This window comes from Dendrobates tinctorius, unplaced genomic scaffold (genome assembly GCF_039654945.1).
Source record: "Dendrobates tinctorius isolate UK_male_01 unplaced genomic scaffold, ASM3965494v1 ptg000079l, whole genome shotgun sequence".
NCBI classification, from domain to species: Eukaryota; Metazoa; Chordata; class Amphibia; order Anura; family Dendrobatidae; genus Dendrobates; species Dendrobates tinctorius.
This window is the reverse complement of record NW_027361747.1, coordinates 9,081,785-9,097,037: the sequence shown is the minus strand read 5'-3', so window position 1 is coordinate 9,097,037 and position 15,253 is coordinate 9,081,785. Positions and strand designations below refer to the sequence as shown.

Below are 15,253 nucleotides of genomic sequence, written 5' to 3'. Positions count from 1 at the left end.
TATTGGGACAGGAGTAGGAGGCCAATGGGAGTACTGAGTGACACTATAACTCCATTTGGCAGTTTAGTTCGGGAAATGGGTTTGATGGACATATGGAGAGTAGGAAATGATGGGAAACAGTGCTTCTCTTGCTATTTTGCTTCTTATAATACCCTATCTCGAATTGACATGGCATTGGCTAATGAGTTGATGAATGCAGTTGTTGGGGATGTGCAATACTTACCAAGAGTGATCTCGGACCACAGTCCCATCCTTGTGTCCATTAAACGGGAGCGTTTGAGAGGGGGGATAAGGGGAAGAATGGAAGCTACATCCGGCCTGGATACAACATATAAATTTGCAAGACATTATGAGGGAGATTGGGGAATTCTTTGTCCATAATGATGATCGTGCTCACCCTCTGGTGGTACGGGACGCCATGAAGGCATATCTCAGGGGACTTCTATACAGGGATATATGTAGGAGAAAGTCACATACTAGGCAAGATGAGGTGGATAGTCTGCAAGCTCTAACTAGGGTGGAAATAGAAGTGGCACAGCACGCTATACCCGACACTCAACAGACTCTTAGGCAGGCACATGAAAGGGTCAATAGGTTACTACTAGATAAAGCAACTAAGAAGCAGGCTTTTCAGGAGATTAAGGTACTGTCACACTTAGCGATGTACCAGCGATCCCGACCAGCGATATGACGCGGTCAGGATCGCTGGTACATCGCTAAGTGGTCGCTAGTGAGCTGCCACATAGGCAGATCTCACTAGCGACATCGCTGGGGACGGAGGTCGCTACTTACCTGTCACACGAGGCGATTCTGCGTCCTCCCGCCCGGCTCCACGCGTCGCTCGTCCTCACAGCAGGAAGCGCCGCAGGAAGCTGACGACGAGAAACAGTCCAGCCTGTTCTCGCGCGATCAGCGATAACCAGCGGGGGAGCCGGTCGTAGGTAAGTATCAGACACAGCTATATCGCTAGCAATATCGCTATAACGTCACTAGTTATAGCGATATTGCTAGCGATATCTCTTAGTGTGACATGCCCTTTAGATTCTACGAAGAAGGGGAAAAAGTTGGTCATCTATTGTCAATCATAGCTGCAGCCCAGAGAGGCAGCTCATTTATACATGGTATGGATACTGCAAAGGGGACAAGGGTTACTGAGACACCTGAAATTCTGGAGGTCTTCGCAGAATTTTACCAGAACCTCTATTCATCGAGTCGAATGGGAGGGGAGTGGGGGATGGAGGCATTTCTAGGAGCAGGACTGTTTCCGGCACTATCTATGGAAGATAGGGATAAGTTGGAGTCTCCTATCACAATAGAGGAGTTGGAGATGGCTCTGCATGGCATGACTAATCAGAGGGCCCCGGGTGCAGATGGTCTTCCTGTGGAAATATACAAACATCTAGAAGAAATTCTGTTACCTAAGCTATTAATAGTGTTTGAGGAGGCTATGAAAGAAGGGATTTTGCCTGCATTTATGCGGGAGGCGGTGATAGTGGTGATTCCTAAGGAGGGTAAGAATCCAGGAATTCCAGACTCATACAGGCCAATATCCTTGCTGACAGCTGATGTGAAAATACTGGCTAAATTGTTGGCAAATCGACTAACTGGTGTTATAGATACATTGATCCACATGGATCAATCTGGGTTTATGCCCAACAGATCAACCGCAGCCAATATACGCAGACTGTACCTCAATCTGCAGTTGCCAGTCGATAACCCAGGTGGGAGGGTGATAGCCTCACTTGATGCTCATAAAGCCTTTGACTCTGTAGAGTGGTCATACCTGTGGAGAGTGCTACATAGTATGGGCTTTGGTCCTCAATTTACAGCGTGGATTCAACTATTGTATACTCAACCCACAGCTAGAGTCAAGATTAATGGGGTAATGTCCGCGGGAATACAGCTGCATAGGGGAACGAGGCAGGGCTGTCCACTGTCACCGCTACTATTAGCTATTGCGATAGAGCCATTGGCGGCTGCTATTAGACGTAACAAGGCAATAAAGGGGTTTCAATATGGCGATTTGAAGGAAAAGGTGGCCTTGTATGCCGATGACGTTCTGTTGTTTCTAGGGGATCCCTCAGCTTCATTGGATCACGCTGTGCAGACCATTGAGGGGTTCGGTGAGATCTCAGGACTGACCATTAATTGGTTTAAATCAAGCCTATTTAAAGTGGACAAGGAGGTGGTGTGGACTCAGGAAGACATAGGGGCCAACAAACTACAATGTGTGGAAATATTTAAATATTTGGGGGTACAGGTTTCCTTGCCGGTGACTGAGTACCTTAATTCTAATCTGGTACCTCTACTGGCAATACTAAGAACTAAGGTGGATGCTTGGAACAAATTACACTTATCAGTGGTGGGACGGATTAATCTACTAAAAATGGTTTTAATGCCCAAGCTTATATATATATATATATATATATATATATATATATATAGTATATATATTGCACAACTCCCCAATCTGGGTTCCGCGGAAGAGGTTCGGAGCGGTGAATTCACTATTTAGAGCCTTGGTATGGGGTAAGAAACATCCTAGAATAAGACTTGAAACCTTGCAGAGACCAAAGGATGAGGGGGGACTGGCACTGCCAAATCCGGAACTGTATTTTTTGGCTGCCCAAAGTCAACATCTCAGAGGGTGGTCTAATCAAGAGAAGGCAGGCGTCATCAGAGGAGTCCTGGAATACGTACTAAATAGAAGCCCGTTGATACTTGGCCTAGAAGATGGGAAGATGGGTGTAATGGGAGACGGGTGTCCCACTCTGCGACTTTTACAAGACCTGTGGAACAGACTAAAGAAGGTGAAACGGGTGACCGGGTTGACTAGATTCACAGCTATATGGGATAATAGTAACCTCCCAGAGATTCGGAAACTTGGAACCTGGAAGGCTGGAAACGTAGGGAGCTGACATTAATGTCTCAAATTATTGATAACGGGGAGCTGAGACCGTTTGTGCGGCTGCAGAGTGAGTTTCAGTTGCCGGATTCTGAGTGGTACCATTACTGTCAGGTACGGCATGCCATTACGGCTCAAAACTTTCCAGGGACCTGCAGATGCAGTCTGACATAGTGTTGGACTATGTATGTGGTGGTGATGGACTTACGAAGGGGGTAATCTCTAGCACCTACAAAGATATATTGCATACTCATTTGATGGGGTTCCCAATTAAAGCTAGATCCAAATGGGAGGGAGAGATTGGGGCGATGACTGACGAGATATTCTAGGACCTTGTCCCATATGTCCCCAAACTCACTATGAGTGAACCAGCTAGGTTGTCCCATCTCTATGTGATCCATCGTGTATACCGCTCCCCCCTTCTGATGGTTAAAATGGGGCTGAGAGACAACTCTGACTGTCCAAGATGTGGGGGGTCTGATGCCGGAATCCTTCATATGATGTGGAAATGTCCCAGGCTATCCACATTCTGGGTTAGTGTCATTAACAGAATAGAAGGGGCTTACGGATGTGTTATACCCAAAAACCCACTGGTCTGCATACTGGGATATGTGGAGGAAATTGGAATAGTTGATAGTGCAAAACTGGCTATAGCCAGGCTGCTATATGTAGCAAGGAAACTGATTGCGAGGTACTGCATCATGGAAGAACCTCCTTCTGGGAGAGAATTTGTGGAACAGGTGTCTTGTATCATTCAGCTGGAGGAGAGGACATATGTTAAGAGGCAATTGTAAAACCTATGAGAAGTTGTGGAACCCCTGGTTACAATACGGTACAGTTAACTGACGGGAATGTGCTACATAGTACAACGTTGGTGTTGTGGATAGACCCTTAATACCCGAACATAGGTACATTTCTGTTTTGTATGGTTTGATCGACAATATAGGTAAAGAGAATGACTAATGGTAAATTATGGTGTAAGAGGAATCATATGGAGAAATGATGTTATATATGCTGTCCACATGGGAGGGAGGTGGTGGGGGGGAATCGGAATGTTCATTTTTGTAAATCTAGTGTTTATGAAAGATTTACCGCTTGTACTGTATTTTGAATTCTGACTAATAAAAACCTATTTGATAAAAAAAAAAGTATAAACGAAGAATCCTATTTAATTTCACTGATGATCATTCTTGTACTTTCTAAGTCCATAAATCCTGGTGTGATAATGAGCTGGAACAACCATTATTACCTGACAATCCTTTTTTACAATTATCCACATGTAATATGTTTAATTCTGGATCATGCTCTTTCCTCACATTCAGATATTTCCTCCTCCCGAAGTCTATTAAGTGTCTGGTTATGTTGCAATCATCAGTGAGGGGTTACAGACGCCTGGGATTTAAGGAGGAGGAAATCTTAGACTTTTATTACAGAGGATGATTGGGAAACAAGACTTGTAATCACATTGCCCCATTTCCCATTGTATCCCTTCCTGGTTTAGTGTTACACATTGTAAAGTAGTTGCACACATGCGCGCACCATCATTCACGGACCACTCACTGGGAGCCATGACTGGTGTTCCCCACAGTCATTACACCTCATTTAGGAATAAATCATTTTATAATAAGGCAAAGGCTCAAGGAGCAATTTTCAAGATGTATGTCTGAGTTTCACACATTGTGGCTTCTTCCAGTCTTCAGTCTCCAGGATTCTGGAAAGAGGGATATTAATCACATTTTGACAGTCACTACCCATAAATCAGCATCACTCCCTTGTACAAACCATTTCCGGCTCCTGTGGAATTTACAACTTCAAGGAGTTTTCTCAGAAAAGATTTATGTGGTCCGACATTCAATATTATCACTCACTGTAACCTCTCCTTTATAATCAGCATTTAGAGGGGTTGTCACACAATCACAACCCATTAACTAATATCAGTATAGGTGATAAGTACCTGATCACGGAGGGACCCACGACTGGACCCCCACCGATCACAAGAATAGGGGTCTTGATTTGCCTGTTTCAGTACACCAGCCCTGCTGCTCCATTCACAGCGTATAGGACACGTGATGATCTATCAGTGTATGCACGGGTGCAAGTGTGCTGTGATGGCTGTATACATACTGTGCAACGGCACTCAGCAAACAAATAATGCATCAATCAATTCTTCTTCCGCGCAGGTTCATGGCAAACATTTCAATCAGTGTGTGAGCCCGTGTGCCAGTCCTCTTAGATGGGAATCAAAGGTCACATCCCCTAAATAACTGCAGAATGCAGAAAATCTAGAGATTACAGGGTGGGCCATTTATATGGATACACCTAAATAAAATGAGAATGAGAATTTCACAAGAAAAACAATGGTGTGCTTGGTTTTAACATTACTTTATTCTTTCATGAGTTATTTACAGCATTGGGCAGTTTCCTGCCAGCCGTGAGAGGGGCAAGGTGCGTGCTCCGCAAGGTGCGTGCACAGCGTGCTCCGCGAGGTGCGCAGCTAGGCCGAGACGAAACTGGGCCGGCCATACGCCAGGACGCTGCCGCAGTGACAGGGAAAGAGACGGGAACCCTGTTTAGCTGAACGCCGCATGTAAAGGCCCTGTCACACTAAGCGAGATCGCTAATGAGATCGCTGCTGAGTCACTAGAACTGTGACGTTATAGCGATCTTACTAGCGAGATCGCTGTGTGTGACAGTGACCAGCGACCAGCCCCCCTGCTGGGTATCGCTGATCGTGCCCGAAATGTCTGGACATTTCTTTGGTCGCTCATGTCCCGCTGAGTCGCTTGTATCGTCACGTTTGACACCTAGCCTAACGACCTCGTTAGCGACTCAGAAGCAAGACAAGGTGGGGATTAGCGTTCCCGACATCGTTACAAAGGTCGCTATGACACGCTAGATCGTTGCTCCGTTGTTGGGTAGATTGGACTGTCTGACATCTCAATAGCGACCACATAGCGATGCGGCAACGATCCGTGTCGTGTCGTATCGCTGTCGGGATCGTTATAGCGTCGCTAGGTGTGACGGTACCTTAAGCTTAAGAGCCAGGGCAGGGTGCAGGACTGTTTGTTGTTTCCCACATTGCCGGACGTTGCCACACCGTTCGACCAGGACACTGACAGCATTGCGTCCTTGTCTGCATTGGCCGCAGCCACTTATGGACTAGGGACCCAGTGGAAGGTACCGGACACTGACAACTGCTGCCAGAAGAAAGACCACCGTTACCAGCAGGACCTTCTTGGACAAGCACCTCGCCAGCTGTTGGCGCTATTGACTTTCAAGCAGCATTTACAGTAGGAGAAATTTCTGACACAATAATTGTACAAAAGAACTGCAGTTACCTTGTTCATGCGTAAGAGCAACCCCAGCAGCAGCCCCAGTATCTGATTTCATATCCTTGGATGAAGGGCGATTACAGACGGGGTATGCCTCTTGTGGAGGACGGGGATCCCGACCAAAGCGCTCCCCAGGCAGGCGCAGAAGTGAATGTTGGACGTGTCGGAAAATGGGACACCTGTCAAGGAGTTGCCCTACACGAAACTGCCAACAGAAAATATTTGCTGACCCCTCTGAAGGTCATGCTCACTGGAGAGAACATGGTACCTGGAAGAAATGGTATGGTGAGCGGAGGGGAGCTGCACCCAGAGCAAGACAGAGCCACGATGTCGGACGCCGAGAAGTGAGGGAGAAGGCATCGTCTGCCTACAGTGAGATGTCTGCGGTACTCAGACGCGTGGAGGCGAATCGGGTGAAACGCCGAATTGGACACAATGAGATTTACCCTGAAGGTGCAGAAGGGGCATCTACCTGAGTAGTCCACCAAAGTATATCGCGACCTTGCCTGTCACAAGATCCCAAAGGAGGGGAGAAAGTGCCAAGTGTCCCTGAAACGCTCACTCCCATGGTTCCTGATGGTGGTGAGGAAGGACCACTTGCCTCGTTCTCTGAAATGGATACTTCGCTGCCCGCCTGTCCAAGGGAAGGTACGTAGGCCTGAAACTCCTGATATAGTTGCTCCATTGAACCTGGACGTACTCCCGTTCTCTACGACCCTACCTGGGTCTACCACTCAACCTGAAATTCCGAGTACTAACGAGCAAATTCAAGAGGAGCCTCAAAGTACTCAGTGTGACCACGCTGGTGTCCCACCTCTGTGGTATGCGCAGAACAATTTTCTTTGGCAAAATGTAGTGCAAGACAGGCAGAAATGGTTCCAAAATTGTAGGCATCTGACCCACCCCCGAAGAACATAAAGGAGCACAAGGAGGTCTCACCTGTGGAATGGCGAGCTAAAGGAGAGGGGGAGTGTAAGGAGAAAGACCGGGCTGCGGGTACCTGTGCAGAGCCGGGTCCGGAACTGTTAAGGCTGCGTCCCTTGTTTCCCGGGGAAAGGAAAAAAGGACCGGACCGGTGCTCTGACCTGGAAGCTGGGGTGTGGTTAAAAGTGAAAGCGCGCGCAGCATTGGCCAGTTTCCCGCCTGCCGTGAGAGGGGCAAGGTGTGTGCGCAGCGTGCTCCATGAGGTGCGCAGCCGGGCAGAGACGAAACTGGGCCGGCCATACGCCGGGACGCTGCCACAGTGACTGAGAGAGACGGGAACCCTATTCAGCTAAGCGCCGCACGTAAGCTTAAGAGCCAGGCAGGGTGCAGGACTGTTTGTTGCTGCCCACATTGCTGGACATTGCCACACTGGTCGACCAGGACCCTGACAGCATTTCGGCCTTGTCTGCGTTGGTCGCAGCCACTCATGGACTAGGGGCCCATTGGAAAGTACCGGACACCGACCACTGCCACCAGAGGACAGACCACCGTTACCAGCAGGACCTTTTTGGACAAACACCGCACCAGCTGTTGGCGCTATTGACTTTCAAGCAGCATCTACAGTCGTCAAAACTTCTGACACAATAAGTGTACAAAAGAACTTCCATTACCTTTTTCATTAACTCTGCATATAATTTACACCTGAATTGTTCATTCCTTTGTTTAACCATTCATCTCCCTGCGAGGGGTTAAACCCCTGTTTAATTAAAACTCTTAAAATTGTTAACCCTTGCTCTGCCTCCTGTCTGTCACTGCATCCTGCAACCTGCTTACAAAAGCACCAAGCAATCCCTTTCTAGAAAGATACAGTAACTAGTAACTAGATACATGACGTGTGCCATACACTTTTAAAGAGGACCATTTCAAAAATACCCAGTTTTTGCTCATTTTTTATTCACATTGCTCCCCTGAGCATTTTGTTTTCTTATTTTCTAAGAATCCACAATACGGTTCCAGAAATATGGGCATTTTTATTTGGGGCTAATTTTTATGGTCTTTTCCAAGGGGCATGCTCACAGGGTAATAATGCAGAGCAGCTAAAGACACGCCCTCATAAAAATCTTATGATTCACGCCCCCTTGATAAAAATTAGCACTAAATAAAAAGGCTCAGCTGATCTGACTTCCTCTTCATGTTCAGTCCATACGTAGGTGGGGACAGTGACGCCAGCGCTGGGGTCACTCTTTCACAACATCGCACGAGAGTGCCAACGGCGCTGACACGGGAGAGGAGTATAGGGGTTTTTTATTTTATTGGGGCCAAACCTTTATATCAAGAAGGGATTGTCCTAGTAGTAGACAGCCCCTTTAAATGCAAAATTAACCATATATGTCTAGAATCACCGTAATCGTACTGACTAAAGTAAAGTACATTTTTATTGCACAATGAACATCATAAGAACAAAACCCACAAAATAAAGACAGAATCGCTGTGTTTTTCTTCAGCATTTTTCATTTTTTTTCCCCGGTTTTCTAGTACATTATATGGTAAAATTAAGTGTCATTCAAAATGTAATCTTGTCCCTCAAAATGTAAACCTTCTTACTCCTAATTCGATGGAAAATTTTAGAAAAGGAAGTTCTTGCTCTGGGATAAAGAGCAGAGAGAAAAACAAAAGCACTAACCAAAATCACTCTGGAATGAAGGGGTTAATTAGTGGCAAGTAGAACTAGGTGGTATTCTTCCTCAGCCCATCGGAGGCCTATATATATATATATAAAAAAAACAAAAACGAAAAAAGATGGTCTCACACAATTAAAATATACGTTAATGGGTGGTAAGCATAATGGGATATATTAAGAGTGGAGCTCTGAGGGTATGTGCACACGGTGCGGATTCTGCTGTGATTCCGCAGCGTTTCTGCAGCTGCGTTGTACAGTACCTTTATTTCCTATGGAAATAAAAAAACGCAGTGCACATGCTGTGGATTTTTCCGCGTGGTTTTGCTGCGGTTTACAATTCGCAGCATGTCAATTCTTTAGTGCAGAAACGCAGCAGTTTCACACCTCATCCATTATGAGGTGTAAAATCGCAGGGCAAAACCGCATATATCTGCGGTCTTTACTACAAAATCCGCAGAGCCAAAAATCTGCGTGTGCACATACCCTGACTGCCAGGACCTCAGTGTTGCTCACTGTCCATTGAAGGACCCTCACCATTGCCCTATTTACTTCTGTCGCCATTGGTGGTCATTTCTATGGTACAAAAATTTGGTTGTGATGGGTTGAATCACGTGTTGTGTCATCACTATAAATGTGCGGTTCGGTTCGAAGATTGCAGGATGAACAAAGACATTTGAGATGAGAAAATCTTTTCAAGTTCATGGCTTCTTCTTTGTTGGAGCAAAACTGAGATTCCTCAAGTATAATCATCCAAATCTTCCCTTAATTGCTTTATTTTACTATCAGAACTCGCAACTGATTTATAAGGATAGCTTAGAAGAAAGCCTGGATTTATTCCATTATGACATTTACAGGCACCATAAAAAGTGGAAAAATATCACCAAAATCCAACTTTTGTTTTTATTTGCGTTTATATTCTAGAAATGGCCAATCAATAATGTCCTCACTTTAAGCAGGGGTGGGGAACCTCAGGCCCCCGAGCCATTTATGGCCCTTGATGACCTTTTATCAGGTCCCCGGGCACATTCTCAGGGACAGCATTCTTGGGCAGGAAGTTGTATTTTGATTGCCACAAGCTCATTAATTTCTTCTTGCTCTGTTAGCACACACACGCAGTGTTCACTACTGAACACTGAAACGCATGCAATGAAAGATTACGTCCTGAAACCAGAGCCAGAGTCAGGATCTACTTTGTGGGCGGAGTTTGTACGGCCCCCGAAGGATGGAATAAATATCCAAATGGCCCTCGGCAGAAAAGAGATTCCCCACCCCTGCTTTAAAGTCTATGCAATGTTTTACCTTTTTTTTTTTTTTTTTTTTTTTTTTTTTTTTTTTTCTTAGTAGATCACTAGATAAATACTAAACATACATTATCACTATAAGATCATTCTTATGGAAACCTTTTGTTCTTTTACACTCCTCAACGTTGAAATTGCAACACCAAGAAAGAAAAGTTGTGGAATCGTGAACACCACAGATTGGATAGACATGTTGAAGATATGAAAATGATGAAAAAATGGAAACAATTTTCAAAATATCCCAATTTATTCAGTATAGTGTATAGGTATGTGCACACAGTCAGTGTTTGCCGCCACAATTTGTGTCCAAAATGCTACAGTTTACAGCACCAGCCAGGTGAATGAGTTTCCTGAAATCTCATGCACACGCTGCTTAATTTTTTCCTTGCAGATTTGAAATGGTTTTCAATCTGCAGGATCTGAGTTCTGTGAGTTTTTTTGCAGCGTTTTTCACCCAATCATATGAATGGAGGGAAAAAACATATTAAAAACCGCATCAAAAACGGGTATTTTAGCAGCGTTTTTGGCGCAGAAATTTCTGCTGAAAATACCGTATTTTTCGGATTATAAGACGCGCTTTTTTCCCCAAAAATTTTTTGGGGAAATATGGGTGCATCTTATAATGCGGATATACCTTACCGGCCGCAGGCTGGGATGAGGGGGTGTTCGGATGTGCAGTGCGGCGTGCTGTTCCGGTCTTTGGTGCTGCGAATATTCGGTTCTGCGGGGGCTGTGCCGATATCTTGTGAAAACCGAGCCCCCGCAGTTGTATGGTTTCCTATGTGGTGGACTGGACTCCAGGAAAATGGCTGCCGGTGGACGGCGCATGTGCAAATGGATATCTCGGCACCAAGATAACGGGAGAAGAGATCTCACCTCCCAAGATCTTAGTACCGAGATCGCCATCTGTGCATGTGTTACCCCTGGCCGGAAGCCATTTTCCCGAAGTCCAGTCTACCGCATAGGAAACCATGCAACTGCGGGGGCTCTGGGCTTTCACAAGATGTCGGCAGAGCCCCCCAGCACCGAACACCCGCAGCGGCACGCCGCACCGCACATTCGAACACCCCCTCAGCCTGCGGCCTGCAGCAATGCTCCACTCTTGCCTCCTCCAGTGGCGACCCTGGGACCCCGCTTCACCGCAGCCACCACCCCCCCGGTAAGCAATACGACGCATGGACTATAAGAAGCATCACCGTTTTATTTAAAAAAATATATTTTTTTCCTGTTTTTCTCCTCAAAATTTGGGGTGCGTTTTATAATCCGTTGCGTCTTATGATCCGCAAAATACGGTACTTAACGTGTGTGTGCAAATGCCCTATGAACTCCACACACAGAAATACATACACCGACACAGATTTGCATATTATTACTGAGGTTATTAATGGTTCCCTGAGGAATGTTCTGCCTCCCTGAGTGCATTTGGGCAAATCATCAAGATCCGATGCTGTCGGTTTCTTTTGCAATTGCTGACCGATTATGTCCCAGCTGTGCTCAATGGGAGAAAAGTCCAGAGATGCTGCAGGCTGTGGTAGCACGTCTGGTCATTCTAGTCTGATTACAGTAGCACGCGGCCTATTGTTTTCATGTTGAAAAATTGCTTCTGAGACACCTTGGAGACACGACTGTACTACTGTTTCCACGATAGCGCTATTCTGTACTGCAGGTGAAATGTACCATAGCAAGCCTAAAGCGTCAGAGTCTACACAGACAATCTGAAGAAGTTTTCATTGGGCTATGAGCCAGGCATCCAGCTACAGGCGTTCCTGTAACCTCATGCCACCGCTCCAAAGCTATCACGACGCAGAGCAAGGCTGTAATGAAGGTAGATACTCTTTAGAGAGAAGTCCTGCTTTTCTTTTGGACACGATAGTAGCTGGAAATTGGTCTGGAGACCATGTGGGCAACGCCATGAAGAGACCTTCATGAGGGATCATCACACTGGGATTATAGTGTGAGGTGCATAATGTAATGGTAGCTGGACCCCTCTAGTCTTCATTCCAGGTAGAGTAACAGCTCGGCGTTGCATTGAATTGGTCGTGGAACCTGTCATTACCAGGTCTATCCATCCTGTGATTTCCACAACTCCACGATTTTTTTCCTTCTTGGTTTTGCAATTTTATTGTTGGTGAGTGTATTTACCGTCATTTAATTTTTTGTTTGAGGTTTCAGATCAGACTTTTGAACATGCCTTACATATTGTAATATCACATTTTTCCAGAATTTCTGAGTATTTTCCAATATACTATCTGTATTGATTCTTTGCTGTTTTTCAAGATCTCTGCCTGCTTTCATTCGATATGAACCTCCGTTGTTTACTTCCAATAGCTATAAATCTCTCACATCCTGTGCTTACATCTTGGAATCACATTAATGATTTTCTGGTTTCAGTTAGACCTGGGTGCAATAATCGGGGTGCAGCATGTAAAGCTGTACCTGCTGGCTTTGTGTGTCATTGATCCTTTGTTCCTATTTGTGCCAGAGATCTGGTAGGAGCCGGCATTGCAGAGTTCTGCATTTTTTACAGGAAGTGATGTGTAAACTGCACTATTTTTCCAGTAAAGTGACTGCCACCACGATAACCCAACCTACACCAGTAGACAGTTAGTCCATACGGTGCCGTTTGTGAATCCACAATGTGATGGATCCATCCATGTATGGATTTTGTTAATAAACAGAACATAAAAGTACCTAATGTAAATATGAACTTGGCCTAAGAGAAGGGTGGGCGACATCAGGAAGGAAGTTCACAGCATTTTACCATCAACCTGTACAGCCTCCAGTGTACCAAAGGAGGGAGGGTGGGCACCGAAACTTTTCTCATATTATTACCCCCTTCTGCCAGTCTGTGCACCCTGATTGTCACTTTAAGACGTGAGGTTCTACTTAAAGGGATGAGTAGAGGAGCAGTTGCATATGTTGTCACGTCTGCATTCAATCAGGACAGTTGTTGACCCCATAACTGATGTTTAACAGCATTTTGAGTGTGGATCTCTTAATGTATTTAGTTCTTGTGAATAAGGCCTGTTTTACACTTCAGTTGTTTGACGTCAGTTGCAAACCATCAAAGTGTGAAAAAACGGATCCGTTTTCGTTTTGCAACAAACAGATGCACTGGATCCGTTTCTTCGACGGATCCGCTGCAGCCGCTGAGTGCATGAAATTTAAAGGAACAGATGTCGAGAGAGAGACTTTTTACGCCGCTCCCGGAACGCCGTTTAGGGTTAAACTGCATGACAAGGAAAATCTTCTGGGCATGCGCAGTTTAACCCCTTAGTGACAGAGCCATTTTACTGCTAAATGACCAGGCCAATTTTTAAAATTCTGACCACTGTCACTTTATGAGGTTATAACTCTGGAACGCTTTAACGGATCCCATTGATTCTGAGATTGTTTTTTCGTGACATATTGTACTTCATGTTAGTGGCAAAATTTCTTTGATATGTCTTGTGTTTATTTATGAAAAAAAATGAAATATGGCAAAAATTTTGCAATTTTAAAACTTTTAATTTTTATGCCCTTAAATCAGAGAGATGTGTCACATAAATTTCTTAATAAATAACATTTCCCACATGTCTACTTTACATCAGCACAATTTTGGAAACAAATTTTTTTTTTGTTAGGAAGTTATAAGGGTTAAAAGTTGACAAGCAATTTCTAATTTTTACAACAAAATTTACAAAACCATTTTTTTTTAGGGACCACATCATATTTAAAGTCCTTTTGAGGGGTGTACATGACAGAAAATACCCAAAAGTGACACCATTCTAAAAACTAGACCCCTCAAGGTGCTCAAAACCACATTCAAGAAGTTTATTAACCTTTTACGTGCTTCACAGGAACTAAAGCAATGTGGAAGGAAAAAATTAACTTTTAACTTTTTTTTGCAAAAAGTTTACTTCAGAGCCAATTTTTTTTATTTTCATAAGTGGTAAAAGAGAAAATAAACCACAAAATTTGTTGTGCAATTTCTCCTGAATCCGCCAATACTCCATATGTGGGGATAAACCACTTTTTCAGCGCATGGTAGAGCTCGCAAGGGAGGGAGCGCCTTTTGACTTTTTCAGCGCAGAATTGGCTGCAATTGAGATCGGATGCCATGTTGTGTTCGGAGAGCCCCTAATGTTCCTAAACAGTGGAAACCCCCAACAAGTGACTCCGTTTTGGAAACTAGACCCCTTAAGGAACTTATCTAGATGTGTGGTGGGCACTTTGAAACTTCAAGTGCTTCACAGAAGTTTATAACGTAGAGCCGTGAAAATAAAAAATCATTTTTTTTCCACAAAAATGATATTTTCGCCCCCAAATTCTTATTTTTACAAGGGTAACAGGAGAAATCATACCCCCACAGTTGTTGTGCGATTTGTCCTGAGTACGCTGATACCCAGTATGTGGGGGTAAGGAGTACCGTTTGACTTTTTCAATGCAGAATTGGCTGGAATTGATATTGGACGCCATGTCGCTTTTGGAGAGCCCCTGATGTGCCTAAACAGTGGAAAAAAAACCCACAAGTGACACCATTTTGGAAACTAGACCCCTGAAGGAGCTTATTTAGATATGTGGTGAGCACTTTGAACCCCCAAGTGCTTCACAGAGGTTTATTATCGCAGAGCCGTGAAAATAATCATTTTTTTCCCTCAAAAATCATTTTTTAGCCCGCTATTTTTTATTTTCTTAAGGGCAACAGGAGAAATTGGACCATAAAAGTTGTTGTGCAATTTGTCCTGAGTACGCTGATGCCCCATATGTGGGGATAAATCATTGTTTGGGCGCATGGGAGAGCTGGGAATGGAAGGAGTGCCTTTTTGGAATGCAGACTTTGATGGAATGGTCTGCGGGCGTCATGTTGCATTTGTAGAGCCCCTGATGTACCTAAACAGTGGAAACCCCCCACAAGTGACCCCATTTTGGAAACTAGACCCCCAAGGAGCTTATCTAGATGTGTGGTGAGCACTTTGAACCCCCAAGTGCTTCACAGAAGTTTATAACGTAGAGCCGTGAAAATAAAAAGTATTTTTTATTTCCACAAAAGTGATTTTAAGCCCCCAATTTTTAGACCCCCAAAGTTGGTAAATAGTGGAAATCCCTCAATTCTTGCGCCAACCCTAACCCC

At 44.7% G+C, this 15,253-nt stretch overlaps 1 protein-coding gene across 3 annotated transcripts in view; it reads left to right on the top strand.

The window, feature by feature from the left end:
- The window catches only part of NFXL1 (nuclear transcription factor, X-box binding like 1), a 236,301-nt gene that overhangs the window by 75,719 nt on the left and 145,329 nt on the right, over positions 1-15,253 (top strand). The gene's annotated exons all lie outside the window — the stretch shown is intronic.